The sequence below is a fragment of the Alligator sinensis genome, unplaced genomic scaffold (assembly GCF_000455745.1).
Source record: "Alligator sinensis unplaced genomic scaffold, ASM45574v1 scaffold357_1, whole genome shotgun sequence".
NCBI lineage: Eukaryota > Metazoa > Chordata > Crocodylia > Alligatoridae > Alligator > Alligator sinensis.
Genome location: NW_005841942.1, coordinates 3,205,538 through 3,222,672, shown reverse-complemented (window position 1 = coordinate 3,222,672; position 17,135 = coordinate 3,205,538). Strand labels below are relative to the sequence as shown.

Here is a 17,135-nt window from a genome sequence, read left to right as displayed (position 1 = left end):
GTGCCTCTGGACTGAAGAACAATGTGAATCACTGCAGTCAACTGACTCCCTTAGTTGCTTAAATAGTAATGCAACAACTGTTGCACAGTGAAGTAGAAAGCAAAGCAGAGTTCTTTTATCCCAGGCAAAAAATCAGCTTTCCTACTTAATACACACACCCCAATTTTGACAGGCTGATTTTTAGGGGAAACTTGCGTCATACACTAGGAAATATGGTAAATGTTCAGCCCATGCTTTCTCCCAAGTTTGCCTGCTTGTGGGTTTCCATCCTTAAGAAGGCTCAAATCTTCCTTTATATTCTCCCTGTTGCACTCAGGATCATTGCAACAAGGCAACAACTCTTTACAGCCATTTTCCTCTCTCTGCTGCTCCTTCCCTTCAGATTTAAAACTGCTGACAGGTTTCACAAGGCCAGACCGGGTTCAGCCCATCTCCAGGCAGATCACTGGTCCCTTTTTGGCCTGATCCAACAGGGGCTTCAATCAACTCCTTTGCACCATTTACAGCAATGTGCAATTTTTCCTACAGCAGATCATATTCTCATTCTCTGTGTGCATGAAAGCACACATGAACTATCATATGCTTACTGCTAATGTACGACCCCTGTCATTTTTACATCATTACTGAGCAGCAGGGAGGCAGCACAATCTAATAATTAAAGGAAGGACTAGGATTCAGGACTCCTGGGTTCTATTCCTGCTTGATACTGCCAATGACTAGTTTTATAATCCACTGTGTTATTTTTTTCTACTGCCTCTGTGGTGGTCTTTGATCAACCCTTAACCAATTACTGACATTCTTAAACAAAAGCATCTAGAAAAGTTGCAGTCACAAGATAGATAAAATAAAACTTCAGCTTTAAAAGGCACTGCTTGCCTTGCAATATCCAAATAAAATCTGGTGAACAGTGATGTACCGGTTGTCACTCAAGAGGAAGCAAGACGGAAAGTAGAACCAAGAGGAAAGGACTCTATCCTAAAATGTACACAGCTGGGCAACTACGGAACTACAGTATCAAAAGCCAGCCTTTTATGAGTTCGAGCGTGCTGTGGCATAAGCTGGACATTAGGATTCATTGAGGTAAATAAAATTACATCCATGCATGTATATGCACATGTATGTGTGCATGCGTGCGTGTGCACACACGCGCGCGCACACACACACTTACCCAGAAACAAAAAAGGGGGAAAAAACCCCCAACTACTCAATTTAAAACATGTTTTTTACCATGGAAGCCGAAGGTCTGCAAAATGCCAAAATTACAATCACTAATTAGTTTTAAAAGTGAATAATAGTCCTCAGTATCCATTTATTCATAACCTAATGTTTTCTGTTGAATTACAGCTTTTAGAATGCTTTTTGAAGTATGATATTTATTTTTTTTCTGGAAAAAGGAACTTGAATTAAGACTTACATGTAACTTTTCTAGGTTCTGTGCTAGCTAATATTCTCACGAGGCAGGAAACTGGGTGAATGGAGAAATTAGGAGACTACAGCAATCCATTAAGATGTGGAACTCTGCAGCGTCGTGGGGCAAAGTTCTGGCAGCTGAGCTGATATCAACCTAAAATACAAAAAAACCCAAAGAAATCGTCATTTATCGAAATTCAGACACGAAATTTGCATCAAGAATGATTTTCTTCTTCTACTTCTGCAGTTTTTTGCCTCGAGTATCCTTGTGAATTAGACTATATGGCTCTCCCCTGTTGATCATCATCAGCAAATGTAGGAACCAAGGAAAACAATCATTAAGTTATTTCTGTAAACTAGACTCATTGATATATTTTGCAGCTCATTAGCTGCATCCAAATATTTTTAGCTGAGTATAAAAGTTCTTCAGACCCAGCATGACTATGTCTATTTTACAGCAAAAAGTTGTCTCTGAACTAGTTGTTACAACTCAGGAATGAGACTCTGGAGTCATTGGAGATAGTACCCTAAAAAAAAAAAAAAAAGTCAGCTCAATGTGCAACGTCAACCAAAAAAGCCAATAAAATATTGGACATCATTAAGATGGGAACTGAAAACAAAACAGAGAACACCATCATGCCACTGTACAAATGCATGGTGCACCCCCATCTTGAATACCATGTACATTTTTCTCCACATCTCCAAAGTGAAGTAGTAGAATTAGAAAAGGTACAGAGAAAAGAAAAACCAAAATGATCTAGGGTATGGAGCACTGCTATGCCAGGAAAGACTAAAAGGGCTGGTACTCTTCAATTTGGAAAAGAGAAGAGTGAGGAGGGATATGACTGAGGTCTATAAAATCATGAAGCGTGTGGACAAAGTGGACAGGGAACTGTTATTCATCAGGTCCCAGAATATTAGAACTATGGGCCACCAATGAAATTAGGAGGAGACAGGTTTAAAATAACAAAAGAAAGTACTTTTAAAAAAATGTAACATGCAGTTAACTTCTGGAATCCACTGCCACAGGAGGCAGACAGCATAGCCAGAGACAACAAGGGACTAGAAACATTCATGGATGATAGAACTACTGTATTTACTTAAAAATAAGGTGAGGTTTCCCCCCCTCGCCCCAAATCAGCATGGGGAAAAAAGCTGCTCATCTTACATATGTATACAAGGAAACCTAATTAAACACATTGTCTATCATTAAACTGATGCCAAAAGCAGCACATGCTCAGTAATGGAAACTAACTATAAAGCTGATAAAATGCAGCCAATGCTGAGCATGACCATAGAACAAATGGCCCAGATTGGACACACATTCTCATTGGAACCTACCACAAGGACAGGTTAGTTCAGCCCATCTCAATAAGATGTATAGAAGCATCCCTTGCATGCAATCCCCCTTAGCGCTGACTCTTTTTCAAGTCATAAGCAGCCACTATACACAGAATACACTTTGACATCCTTTTTACTCTCACAGCTGAGCTGCACCTGTCTTTCCCATTTCTAATTATTCCTGTTTCTTCACCAGCCTTAAATATCTGGCAAACATCATATGGTGCCCAAAACAGTTCACCAAAAATCCCACCGTCACCCCTTCTCTCAGCCTGTTGCAGATGGTTAGTGTGGCCCCACCCTACATGAGATGAGGCCAGACCAGGTTGCCCTGCACCTCATCTCCATATACATTTTTGGAGGAACTCAGGATTTGTGACAAGAACACCGGTTCCAGTCAGCATAACTTGAAATGCTGTTGCCTCTGCTGAGAACCAGCCCAGTGAACTATATAGTAAATCATGAACCGTTTGGCTTTGGACTAATATCATACAAATGGGTTGTTTAAAAGTGCATTTATAGATTACCTGTGCTAAAACTTGCAGTACTTTCAAAAAGGGTAAACTGCATCAAGTCTGGATGAACCAGGTCTATAGGTCCCCACAGTAATGTGCATAGGTGAAAATTACTACAGGCACATTTATTTCAAATTCAGTGTTCTCAAATTTGCCTCTCACTTCCATGCACTCAGTGAGAGCAGGGTCTGATGGGGGGGGGGGGAAACAGGGCAAAGAAGCTGCATAACACCGCCCCCCCGATTTATCTTCCCTGCTGTAGCAGTGGGAGGAGAACAAGTTCAAGGCAAACCTCCCTGGAAAATTATAACAAATTTATAAATTTCCACACATAAGAGTCCAATTATCATGGGGTTGTCTTATAGTCGAGTAAATACGGTATTATTAGCTGTTGAACAGAATGGCTGGAGATATTTTCTTTGGCGTCTCTAAACCAATAAAGGTAGATGACATGGAGGATAATGGATAGAGGATAGATCACTCTAGGTATATCTGGTTCAATGGTCTCCCTCTAGAGCATCCACTCCTGCCACTGTCAAACTGGATGAACCACTGATCTTACCTAGCATAGGCCTTCTTATATTCTTAGTTTACACTTCATTTGCGGACTACGTAGTGAGAACTACATTTTTGTACAGCATCTGACACTGTGGGGTCTGGATCCCTACCTGAGGCTCCTAGTTGCTACCTACTGTATAAGCAATTAAGTGTGGTCTTTCAGATTCATGAGGAAAGGCAGCCTGCAAAATACAAACCCTTTTAATATATATTGGCATAAAAGATTTACTTCCAAACCAACTTCTATTATTCTACTGAGTTTATATCCAAGGAGAAAACTATTCAGTCTTTTTTTTTTTTTTTTTTTTTTTTTTAAATATAACCTATAACAAACAGACTAGGCAGGCATAAAACGACAACTTACTTCCAGTAATAATTAGTTTTGCCAAATCTTGGTTTGGATTTAATCATGGATTTTAAACTGACACATGAATTATGCTTATGCTGTATTCTACAAGGTTTCAAGGAAGGAATTAATTTTTTATTTCATTCAATACTCTTAAGGTCATCATGGATCAAAGAATGGGGCAAAACCAAAACAAAACAAAAAACATAAGTCCTGTGCAATTCAGTATCAACACGAGTAAGATGACAGCTGCTAAATCTGCTTGTGCAAAGAAAACAGCAAAAACTTACATGGATAAGCAAGATACTTAATCTAAGCTTCCCAAATATGAATGGAGGGTAACTGATGCAGTGCTGCCTTTCTGAGAACATTCTGAATGGAAGGAAGGGAATGTGAGCTTTCTGGAAGTGTTTCTGAAGCTTTTTTTTAATCAAAAGTCTGAAAAAGTTAAATTAGCTTTCCCCTGACACTTTGTCTTAGCATTTTTCAGAGGAAAATGCTAAAGAGTTCTACAACTTTTAGGAAGCTTCAAATGTCTGCATCCCATCTGCCCATAAATATAAGTATATGAATAGAGCTGGGAGCCATGGAATAAAAAAACTGCATATGATTTATTCCTAGCATGAAGGTTGAGCAACAGGAAAGCAAAAGGTATGGATGCATGTTTCCACCTGTATCCAGCCTTTGATGCACTTTGGCTAGTTTTAAAAACTTCTAAAATGTCGTCACAAAAGATTCCAATGAAAATTTTCTTCATTCAAATTTTCTGCAAGAATTAAATTTGGCTAAAAAAAATATAAAAAGTTGAAAACTCAAAAACTGGAAAACACTTTCCTAATCCAAGGTTTGTACCTAAAATGCAACCTTGTCAACCCTTCTAAATAACCTGCTTCCCCTAAGTAAATCTTTTGGATAATGACATGCTAGATGATTTGTTAAACGATGCTGAGTCCTCTATTTTTTAGCATGTGTATACTAAAATAATAAATATATAATGGCTCAGCCTCCTAATTTATGCAAATATTTTCTAGATAGACAAATAATTCACTGAGAAGTGGACCACAGATAAACACTTAGAAGCTTTATGATCTCAAATGTAACCACTATCCAAACTGTCTCTTAAGACTAAAAAAATAATAGTTAAGTATCTCAGATCACAAGTCACAAGTAAAACAAAATTGTTTGTAAAAGTAAAAAAGAAAAAAAGAAAAGAAAAATTGTCGTTGACCCAACACACAAAGAAATAAACCAGAAAACGTAATAGAAGCCTCTGCTTTTTCAAGGACAAATTGCACTCTCAAGCTAAAATTACACTTGCTACTGCATGTTTGAAGAGAGGGAGGGAGAGGTGAAGGGAGGAAATAGGAAGAGAAAAAAAGGAGACTTTCAGTGCTACACTGTTCTTGGAAGGTGTGATTGATGTTCACTGCTGTAGAAAGCATGGGACTGCATCCCAAGCATTTAATTCCTTTCTGCAAATGTCTCACTCTCTCTCTCTGTTCCCTAGATATTCTTACCCAACAGCAGATGATCCAGATAGCATCAGGTTTTACACATGATCTACAACATGAAAGCAGGAATCTCTCTGCCTAGGGGTCATACTAGGGTAGGATGAAACCTAATTCTCTATTGCATTTTGCTCAACAGCTACACTATTCCATGGTTTCCATTTTAGAAAGAAGTTTTTCGTTGGGAAACCAGGGAAATGATTTCAAGAAAAATTTTCAGTAACGTTGAAAACACACAAAACTTATGAGACATAAAAAAGTAAGCTCATCTGAAATTAAAAGCAGGACTACAACCACATACAGTGAGTTAAAGCAACATGTTCCACAGAGAAAAATGCACTCTGTGCCTCCAGTATCCTGTCCAACTTCTGAGTGGCTGGAGGCTGCATGGCTCGTAGGCACAGTAGTGGAGATCATGGGCCCCCAGGCCAGGCCTCCCTACCCTGGGTTTACTACATGCCTGCCCCTCACCCTGCTGTAGTGTGCAGCCACCTCACCCTGCTTTAGTGTGCAACTGTGCCACCACTGCAGCATATGCACTGGTGCAGGCACCCCTGCCCCCCTCATCTGCAGCATGCACCTGCATGGATGCCTCTACTGTTGCGCTGCACACCCCTTGCTTCACCCTGAGCTCCCTGTACTGTGCTGTGCCACGACATCCCATTCTGTTGTGTGGGAATATAAAGCAGAAACTGGAGAAAGAAGGGGGAGCCCAGTGACTCCAGCTGCTGTTGCAGCTCGAGGGATTCACAGCTGAACTGGGGGCCACAACTGAACCTCTCATGGGCCGCATGTGGCCTGCTGGCTGCCAGTTGGACAGCCCTGGTATATTTTAAGGCCTCCATCCTCTAAACATCTGCATGGGCAGTCATTGTACCTCTGGAAATCCAAGTACAGAACTGCAGAGAATTTCTAAAACTAAAACTTTAGTGCTTTTACATAAAGCCCCAAATCTTGGTTTAATGTGAATACAAGATAATCCTTACTTTTATTAAAAAAATAAGTTTCTAGCTGTTGCAGAAAAAAAGCTTGAAAACATTTTTTTAAAGAGGAATTTATTTCATGGAAAACAATGCAGTTTGGTGTTCATGAAAGAAAAGATACCTTTAGAAGGATAAAAAAAAAAAAGAGCTGTTACACAGGTCTCTGGGAGTATTCCGACTGTGAAAAATGTGTTTCAAACTTGGGAGACAATATCATTTGTACTTCAACCTGGTCAAAGACTAGAAAGAGACAATAAAGGGGGAGGTCAGGGTAGAACAGAACCTGGTGGCTTCCTATAAGTATATAAAGGGGTGTACATCAAGATCTGGGGGAACGCCTGTTCACCAGAGCGCCCCAAGTGATGACAAGGTCAAATAGTCACAAACTCCTCCAAGACCGTTTCAAGTTGGACATAAGGAAGAACTTCTCTACCGTCCAAGCCCACAAGATCTGGAACAGACTCCCTCCAGAGGTGGTGCAAGCACCTACTCTGGATTCCTTTAAGAGACATTTGGACATTTATCTTGCTGAGCTTCTTTGAGCCCAGCTGACTTCCTGCCCCTGGGGCAGGGGGCTGGATTTGATGATCTTCCGAGGTCCTTTCCAGCCCTAATGTCTATGAAATCCATGAAATATGTAGCTGCATATGCAAAAATAAACAAACAATCCAATAAAAAAAATTAAAGCCATAGGGGGGGGGAGAAAAAAAAAATACTATGCAGGGTTGAGTTCCTTTATACTCCAGCTAAGATGAAGGTTTGAAAACAAGCTGGAGGAAAGGGGGTTGTTCAACACTGCAGCTAACAGCTGTGTGGAACCTCTGAGGTGCTCCAGATGAGTTGAGAAGCAAAACAATAAACAGCTGAGCTGCTCTTCCTTAATTTGGCAACACACTGGGAGTTATGCAGGTTGAGGACCACCTGGATCTGAATGAACTAGGTTCTAATGTATTTATATAAGAAGGACAAGTACAACATTTGGAATGGGCTTCCAAGGGAGGTGGTGTTCTCCCCTACCTTAGTGGTCTTTAAGAGAGGACTAGATAGGCATCTGGCTGGGGTCATCTGACCCCAGAACTCTTTCCTGCCTAGGCAGGGGTTCGGACTCGATCTGTTGAGGTCCCTTCTGACCCTAGCATCTATGAATCTATTATACATCACAGACAAGCTAAGGAAGTACAGGCTGGATGAAGTGGACAGAAAACGGGCTGGATCCCTGGGTTCAGAGGGTAGTGATCAATGGCTTGGTGTCTAGTTGGCAGCTGGTATCAAACGGAGTGCCCCAGGGATTGGTCCTGGGCCGACTGCTTCCTCAGCTTGACAAAGGGTATTTATATCCAAAAGCTTGCTAAGAAGAATTTTTCCAGCTATTTGAGTTGATCTAATAAAAGACATCAGATTTACCCAAAGAACCTTGTCTGCCAAAGGGAAGTTAATACATTTACTTGTTAATCTCTCCAAATGATTAACCAAACAGATTATCAAATGACACAAACTGGCTACTGGTGCCCTACACAATATGGCACTAAAAATGCCAATATATAGAAAAAGTCTTATTTGATATCTTATGTCAAATTTTATAAGAATTCAAATGGGGCGTAACGTATTTCTCCGTAAGGGCAAGAGAGTGTTTGGTCAATAAAGTCACTAACATGCTCCAACTAAGTAGGAATGGAGATCACTAAAACTACCACACACTCTTTACCAGAACTAGAGTCCCAAAGCTAATGTGGGGTTTAACAGTTTTTACTCTGTTAAAAGATGGCTCTATACCTTTTGTTCATTAGTGTTATGCTCTGGGACTCGCATGTGAAGCACATGGATTTACTTTCTATTCCACTAAAAGACTGACCATTCTAAACAGTTGTCATCATCTAATCATTTAAAACTCAAAGATGTTCTCCAAAACAAGCAGAGGGGCCACACAACCAGCTAATATACCAGTTCTCTCTAACTTTTTTTTTTAAACACATAAAGACATAGAAGACGGGTTAAAAAAATATCCTAAGCAGGGGTTTTTTTTTAAAGTCTGACTAAAACATATCTGTCTGTTTTTCTCTAAAGTCCCCTCTCTCACACAAAAAGAGTGATGTTTAAACAGTTTTGGGAAACATGACAGTGGCCCTACCTGCATGCATAGGAAAGAACTCTATTACAACTAGAGCAGAACTAGGTTATATATAAGGTTAAGGAACTGTGTGTTAGCCTAGGAATATGTAGCAAATTCTAGTTTGTGCGTAGTCTAGGTATTGCATTTGAATTCAATAGAAGGTAATATTGACTCATCCACTAACCAGGCCATCTCAGGTCATGTTCCTTATGTTAAGAGCCAAATGCTGCTCCTTGCTTCCTCTGATCCAAACCTGCTGTCAGTTGGTCCCAATGGATGTGAAGTAAACAGAAAATCTGCTTAATAGGCCAGACTCAGATTTAATTTGTAGCCATATCAAGTAGGAATTAACTTAAATCAGTAGATTACAAAATAGAAGTCAAGTCAGAATTGGTCCTCATGCTACTAACTCTCACTAGATTGCTCTTTTGAAGCAAGAGGAGACAGGATATGATAATGCGGCTCCATGCATGAAAGAGAGGCTTTTTCATTTCTTCATCTTCTCAGATCAAGTGGGGAAAGTTTTTTTGTTTAAAAAAAAAAAAAGTTTTGGGGTTATTTTTTCATTCAGTTACAGCAAGAAAAGTATAATCATAATGGGAAAGGGGCTCAAAAATAATTCCCTGTTAAGACTACTTAAAAAGAAAAGCCAATAAGGCCATGCACACTAATGCTGAGAAAAAGGAAATGGTACTTCATTTCAGCCAGAGTCATAAATCTTACAAGTGAGTCTCTAACGGCAAAACAGCAAGCTGGGGAATTTTTATAAACAGATAATTAGCTGTGAGCTGATACCAGGTTTACCGTACTGTGTATTTTGTGACGGGAGCACTGTGTGTTGTTTTCTGAACATTCAAAATAAACCACTATAAAAAAATTAACTCTCAGGAAAAAACTCTAAAAAAAATGTTAGATGTAGATGTATTTTTGCTCTTTATACAGCTAATAATAAAATTCTTTTGAGAAGAACTGAGAAAGATTTTCACAGAAGGAAACGCCCTATGTAGCACTATTGTCATAAAGCTGATGTCTCTGCTACATGGTCAAAAGGATAAAACAGAATAGAGATTAAGGGTCTGATCTAGAAGCCAATCTCTATGCCTGTTTGCAGTAGCATAACTGAGGGAAGATGAACAGAACAGCAACTCTGAGCATCACCTTTGAAGAGGGATGCAAAAGCTGTTGGCACAGCGGTGGTTGACTGCACTGCTGCAGTCAGAGCAGCAAGAGCCAGAGCTTCCTTGGATGTCTCATGGCTGTCTTGGTAACACAGTTGCACTATTACCCCTCTGTGTCTGTGGACAAACAAGCAACTGAAAGTTGTCCATGCTGGCTCCTTGTAGGCTGGTTTATCCAAGAGAAAGTTCAGCCCACTTGGCAAGCTCCAACAGAAAAATGAGAAGCAATTCAACAGCTAAAACGTGTAGAAGCTGTCTGGAGTAGTGGTTCTCAACCAGGGTGTCCCAGCAGCCTGGGGTGCCTTGAGGTCCTTTCAATGTTAGCACTGTTGGGTTTACAAACATAATTCACAAGATAAACCCAGAAGCTTCAAAAAGAAATCCACAGTTGTGATTTTTATGAGTTCTTTGCAACAGCAAGAATTGCTTTATTATTTTTTTTGGAGTCAAATGAAGAGTGAAAACTAAGAGCTGGTATTTTCTGAAGGGTGCCTCCAGTCTATTCCATGGGTGCCTTGACTCTAAAAAGGTCTAGAAGAAAGTCTCCCACCTGGCCCCATGTAAGGAACATGATACTTCCTGTCCCGAGACATACTCTTGCTTTGTTTTCAACTGAAAAATTATTTAACTTATTGGCAGATGTGCGCTAACAGACTTAACCAATCCTGATAAACGGGGTTGGTGGTCAGTTACTGAATGTGATGGGTGATTGTACTAAAAAGGGCACACATCAATTAGGTCCTCCCCTTTGAGCCATTTGTCTGCAAGATTCCAGGACACATGACATTATATCAGAAAAAATCTGATTTTGAGGAACACCAGATCTGGAAATCTTCAGCCAAAAGGGCTCTCTCTCACTGACTGAGGCTGAGAATTGAACTGTCCAGGCAGCCACCTAGCAACATACACTCGTTAAAATCCTCCCTTGGCTGACAGTTTAGTCAGACAAAGGAAATACAACATTTTCTATAGGATATTTGAGGAGGCACTGAGCTCTGGGTCATTCCCTTTCCTTAAACATCTGGGTACATCATAGGTTCTCTATGTGGGAAGATAATGGTCAAAATCAGTAGCCAAGTTTTGGGTTAAGCAGCTCAGTCACAGTTCAAAAGAAATTAATTCCACAAAATGTATGTAGTTACACAGGACTCCAGACATGCTGCAGTAGGCTAGCAGCAAAAGAGAATGCTAGGGCCTCCATGCATTATACAGGTTGTGCTTACTTTCCATCTACCTTCCTCATTTTTTCTGCAGTACCATGCAAGAGTAAATAATACGCAGGATTTCTCGATCACACTCCCGTGCTGACCTGAGAGGTGTCCAAAGACATGCATCAAGCCCAGAACAATCAACCTTTTGGCTGTCTACATATGGTTCAAGAACAACACTCAAGTCCAAAACTTAGATTCCTCTATTTGGTACTATCTGCTAGACTAAAGAGTGTCTTTACAGTGTTGGTGCCTTTACACTGTTAAGCTGCCTTTATCCAGGCTGCCTTTACCCTGTTAAGTTACAATTATGAATCCTTAAAGATTCAGTCGAGTGATATATGGCTGTCACAGACATCTTTAAACACATCACTGGCTGCCCTCTGAGCTGATTAACTGGCGACCGCAGACAAGAGACTTGAAAAGACGGATCCAAATTTAACCTCAAAGTGAAAAATGTCATTCAGGCAAGTGTATCAAATGAAGTTACAACAAAACAAAAGGTCTTGATTACTATTTCAACAAAGCCAACAATTCTACCTGTCAGTTGGCCTAACAGTCAACATGCCCAAGAACTTAAAGCAGTGGTAATACCACCCAAATGGATACGTGTACCAGTATCTCTGTGGTGATTCTGCCCTCTGCCCCCTTAAGTCCTGAGCTGAGAAACAGATCTTGCAACAATCCTGACCATGCTACTAAAATAAGTCTAAACCAAAAACTTAGATTCAAGAAACCCGGTACAAACTGTTTTATCTAATAAGATAACAGATCATTCAGCTGAACTGAAGTTCAGCTGGTCTTCAGTACGGTCTTTGTATTTAATATTACTCCATTTGGGTATTATTTGGCTTTATTTACAGGATCTTAGACTAACTGAAACATTCTGTAATCCTGTCTAGATGTTTTATTATTAAATGCTACACCTCCTACTCACAAACACCCAAAATAAATATTCTCTAGCATAGTAAACATTCCAACAAGAGTTACCTTAGCAAGAACTATGAACAGGCACTCTTTTAGTTTGGTAAACTGTAATTAATAAAATGCTCTGGATCCAGAACAAACTAAGTTTGTAGAACATTTACTGCTGTCTCATCAGCCTTGCAAGGAGATCTGCAACTTCCTTAATAAGTTACAAAGAGCCTTTTTCCCCCCTCTTATACTGTGATTTTCATATGTGGATCTCAAAGTCTTTTTTAACAAGGTTGTATGAACCCAATTTTACAGTTCAATGCATTTATGGGCAGCAGCTATGACTGCATCATCAATGCTCAGTGACAGAATTGGGCATGGGTGCAAGTCTCATATCCTAGTATTAAATAGCAAAAAAAAAAGTTCATCTGACCCTTTGAAAAGTTAGTCTTTAAGTAATGTTTGTACCTTTTGCATCATTGGCTTTAATTAATGGTGCTCAACCAGGGTGCTGTGGCACCCTGAGGTGCCTTGAAATTTTTCAAGGGTGCCATGCAATGCTAGCACTATTAGGTTTGCAAGCATGATTCACAAGATAATCTTGGAGATTTCAAATGGGAATCCATAGTGTCCCAAGCCCTCTGGACTGTTGTAGTTTTGGAGTTCTTTGCAACAGAACTGCCCTATTGTTTTTCTGCAGTCAAAAAAATAAGTCAAAACTAAGAGCTAGCATTTTCTAAGGGTTGTCTTGAGTCTAAAAAGGTTAAGAGCCACTGGCTTAAATGATTATTTGTACCATCTTTCAGAGATACAACTCAGTTCACACCTCTGTCCCTGAGCAAGAATAACATAAAAGTTATGAATTGTCCTCTTTTTCCAGCAGCAGAGAGCATTGTTAGCAAATGATGAGAGTTCTGCCAAAACCGTAGCCTCTTCATACTCAGAATGTGACTGATTGGTGTCAAGGTACAACGAACATATGTCACTGTGCAGTATAAAAAGCAACCAATTCATTTAGTTCAATTCCACTGTTGTAGATTATTTTTTTTAATATATTAGATGACCTCAAATGTACCAACATCCTGTCTTGCCTAATACTTCTAACAAGTTCTATCAAATGCCATGACAGAATCAGACAGCACTACAGGCAATGAAATCATTTGCTAGGAATTCATTTTTTATTCCAAAAATTAGACATGTCAGACAGTTCTAGCATAGCTTACCACAGAGCCTAAGGATTGTATAGGCTTGACAAAAAAAATCTAAGATTACTAAAGCTAAAGCTATTTAGTCATATTAAAAATAAATGAATAGATAAAACTGCGGTCTGCGCTTTGTTTCAGTTTGTGAAGCTAATTTCCGGCCACCGTTCAGAGAAATATTTTGCATTTCAATTTTTGAGTCACCAGTTTTAACAAGTGAACTGTCTGGAATTAGTAAGAATGGGATCTGATCAAAATATTGCACTTTGATTCAGAAAGTTTTTTTCTATTGCAGCATAGAAAGTGTAGTTTTTATGTGGTGACTCATGAATTAGTTTTAAGTAGTGAAAAGAATAGGGAAGGAGGAATGAGAGAGACTTCTTCTGCATCATGCCCAGATTTCCAGTGGGGGCAAACGACAGGGTCCCACATTTTAGACAAATATATTGAAGCCTTTTTGCAAACGCTACTGCTCCTCTCGCGCGGTTTGCGGTTATAAAATGACACAAGACACTCCAGAAGCAAGCCTAAATCACATACATATGAAAAACATTCCTGAAAAGAATCTGTTACGAAACCGAAATTTGGAGACCGCCACAGTGCTGCACCTAAGTTGAGTCATCAGTTCCCTTTACAACCTAATAATCAACACAGAGTCAACCAGAATGACTGATCTGGATGTTAAACATGGCAGTGTTTGTATGTGTATGTGTTTAAAGTGTTTCCCTATATAAACAACTTGTATTTCATCTTGTAGACATGCTTATATTTGCAGGATCATGGGGAACATCTGTCAGAAAAAAAATTTTCCTCTTTAGTCAACCTCATCTATTCTGAATCATTTGTTACAAAACCGCAAGCCAAACGTGGGTCTTTTATTATGATGCTAGTTCTCAATGTTAGCACCATGATCTTGCCATAGTTTTCTAATACAGACAGCTATTAAGATTACAATAAGAACCTCAAAGCAAGATCCACATCCCTTCCCCTCTTTCCCCTACCCCGTTCGCTCAAGTAGCCCGCAGGGATATAGATCTCTGTTTCCGTTCCTGTCAAACAATGAGAACAGCTCTGTTACTAAGAGATAGATAATATTTTTTGTTAAATTTTTAATATGTTCATAACAGGGGGTGAGGGGAATTAAAACTCTCACCTCTTAATATTAGAAGCCACTCTACAGCATTTGCATAACAGGAGTGATGCCGTTCCTGATGCTTCTTATGGCCTCTGTCCCAGGCAAGCATGATATTAGTGCTAGATGCTGTTGGTCCCTTGATGGATGAGGCCCAGCTTTTCTGAACCCATGACAGCCTGCTGGGAATGGCAACTGCTGGTTTTATTAACTTAAAAAAAATGAAGGAGACTATTGATGGAATAAGGAGGAATAATTCAGGAAATGTGAATTCCTGTCCTGGAACTGCACTGGTATATCTGATGTGATGCAACGTTCCATAAATCTCACCCTCCCTTTCCCCCAGAAACAGTGACAAGGTTATGAGCTGCTTTTAAATGCAAGGTTTCAGTCTGGCAAAGGATCTCTACATACTCCTTTGTCAATTTGCATTTTAGAAACCCTCATGTGGGACAAACATTTGCAGAGCAGCTCCTGGATATAACATTTTCTCCTCCGCAGCAGTAGCATACCTAAACTGAAGTTATCCTAATCTGTTTCACTCTGTGATTTGAGTCTGCTTCTTCCCATTTCTCCTGCTGCAGAAGCTGCAGATAGGAACAGCAAAGACATGAATAAGCAGAGAACCAAAAAAAGAAGGAAAAGAAAATGAGAGAGTCTAAAAGGAGAAAACCAAAAAAGGAATAGACATAACAAGAAAAAAGACATTTACAAAATTAGCCTAATGATACACAAATCAGAGAATCATAGGAAATTAGGGCTGGAAGGGACGTCAGGAGGTCATTTAGTCCAACCCCCTGCTCAAAGCAGGACCATTCCCAACTACATCAACCCTGCCAAGGATTTGTCTAGCCAGGTCTTAAATACCTCCAAGGATGGAGATACCACAACCTCTCTGGGTATCCTGTTCCAGGGCTTTACTAGCCTCCTTGTGATAAAGTGTTTCCTAATATCTACCCTAAACTTTTTTTGCTGCAACCTGAGACCACTGCTCCTTGTTCCGTCATTTGCCACCACTGAGAGCAGTGCCAATGCCAACAAGCCATTGCTTAATTTGGGACTATATGATAATCTGACTTGTTCCACTGGCCAATGGATTCCAGTAGTTATAATGAGACCACCACTAACTAAGCATTTAAGAAATGGTACCACTTCACATCCTCATTAACACAACCCCAGGCAGATAGTTTCTGGAAATAGAATCTGAGTTTCTTTCTATGTATCTAATTCAAGAAAATTTGAAAATCTGAGATGTTGAGATTTCTGTATAAAATGTTAGGCAGGCACGGTTCTTTGAGTAGACATGATATCTTTTATTAGACTAGCTGGGTAGTTGGAAAAAAGTTCTTAGAAAGCTTTTGGGCACAATCACCCTTCTTCAGGCATAGGAAGTCTCTATGTATGAAGAAGGGTGATTGTGCCCGAAAGCTTGCTAAGAACTTTTTTCCAACTACTCAGTTGCTCTAATAAAAGACATCACATTTACTCAAGGAACCTTGCCTGCCTATGTCCTTAGATCAACATGGCTGCAACCAAAAACCCAGTGTATATAAAATGTTTGAATGGGAATATTCAAATGAAGGGATGTGTATTTAAATGGAAAAAAACCCCCATTGAAATGAGAGCATGGAATAGGAAAAAGTTTTCAGGCAAACAATTTGTGTAAGGCCTTTAAACACAATGAATAACTGCAGTTTGTAAAACAAACCTTAAGCCATATTCCATGGAACACAACCTTATATACCAGTGATGTTCAACGTTTTTACCCTGTGGGCTAGATGGGTGGCGCCTGGTCTGTCCACAGGCTGGATCAACCGGTGGCTGATCCAGCATGCGGGGTGGATACAATGCAACCTGATCAGAGCACATGGAGGGTAGCTTGCCCCTAATGCAGCCATGTGGTGTGAGGGATGTGGCCTGGCCCAGAACCAGCTGTACCAGGAGACTGGGGCATGGCATGACCTGGGCCAACCCAGCCCAGCTCAGATCTAGCCACGTGGGATGAGTGGGTATAGCTCAGCCTTCATCTGGTTGTGGGATGAAGGGGCATGGTTTAGCCCTAATTTGGCCGCACAAGGCAAAGGAGGTGTGGTTTGACCACAACCCAGTCGCTCAGGGCTTGAGAATTTGGCACCAGAGAAGGGGTGCCAACATTAAGTGCCACTGCTTCCCTGCCGTCAAATTTTTTGCCTTATGGGAGGCCCAATGGGCTAGTGGCCATGGCCAGATTGGACCTGCAGGCTTGGGTTGAGTACCCCTGTTACACACTCATTAAAATTATGTTAGCAAGTATATAGGTTTATTTAGACCCAAAGAGAAGTCCAACAGGTAACTTCAATATTCCAAGTATTATCTGGGGATCTAGAAAAAAAAAGTTGTTTTATTTTCTCCAATAATATTACAGTTTACTTGCTTTCAACTGATTTGCAACAAAGTGGATTTCTATTATGTAGGTACAGGAACAAAAATACTACTCTATGGGAAAAGAACCAGTGGACCTAATCAGTCTCCACAGCAGTAGTAACTATGAGACTTATCAAAACAAAGTAATGGGACCTTCTGACCTTAACTTCCATAAACTCTTTGAAGTACTGTATTATTATGCTAAAGGAAAAGGCAAAGGGAAAACTACATAGGGTTTGAAACAGTACAGTACCCTTGCACTATGAAGGAAGCATGTAATATAGGATTAGCAAGTGGCTTCAGGAGGGCATTGTAAATGCCAACAT

At 40.1% G+C, this 17,135-nt stretch overlaps 1 protein-coding gene across 11 annotated transcripts in view; it reads right to left on the bottom strand.

The window, feature by feature from the left end:
- BACH2 (BTB domain and CNC homolog 2) overlaps positions 1-17,135 on the bottom strand; it is a 269,093-nt gene that overhangs the window by 123,126 nt on the left and 128,832 nt on the right. For 9 of the 11 annotated variants that reach the window (XM_025199389.1, XM_025199388.1, XM_025199393.1 and 6 more), the window contains one exon: positions 1,415-1,564. The exons of the other annotated variants lie outside the window; for them this stretch is intronic. The gene's annotated coding sequence lies outside the window, so the exon portion shown is untranslated. The remainder of the gene's footprint in view (positions 1-1,414; positions 1,565-17,135) is intronic. 11 annotated transcript variants of the gene reach the window in all.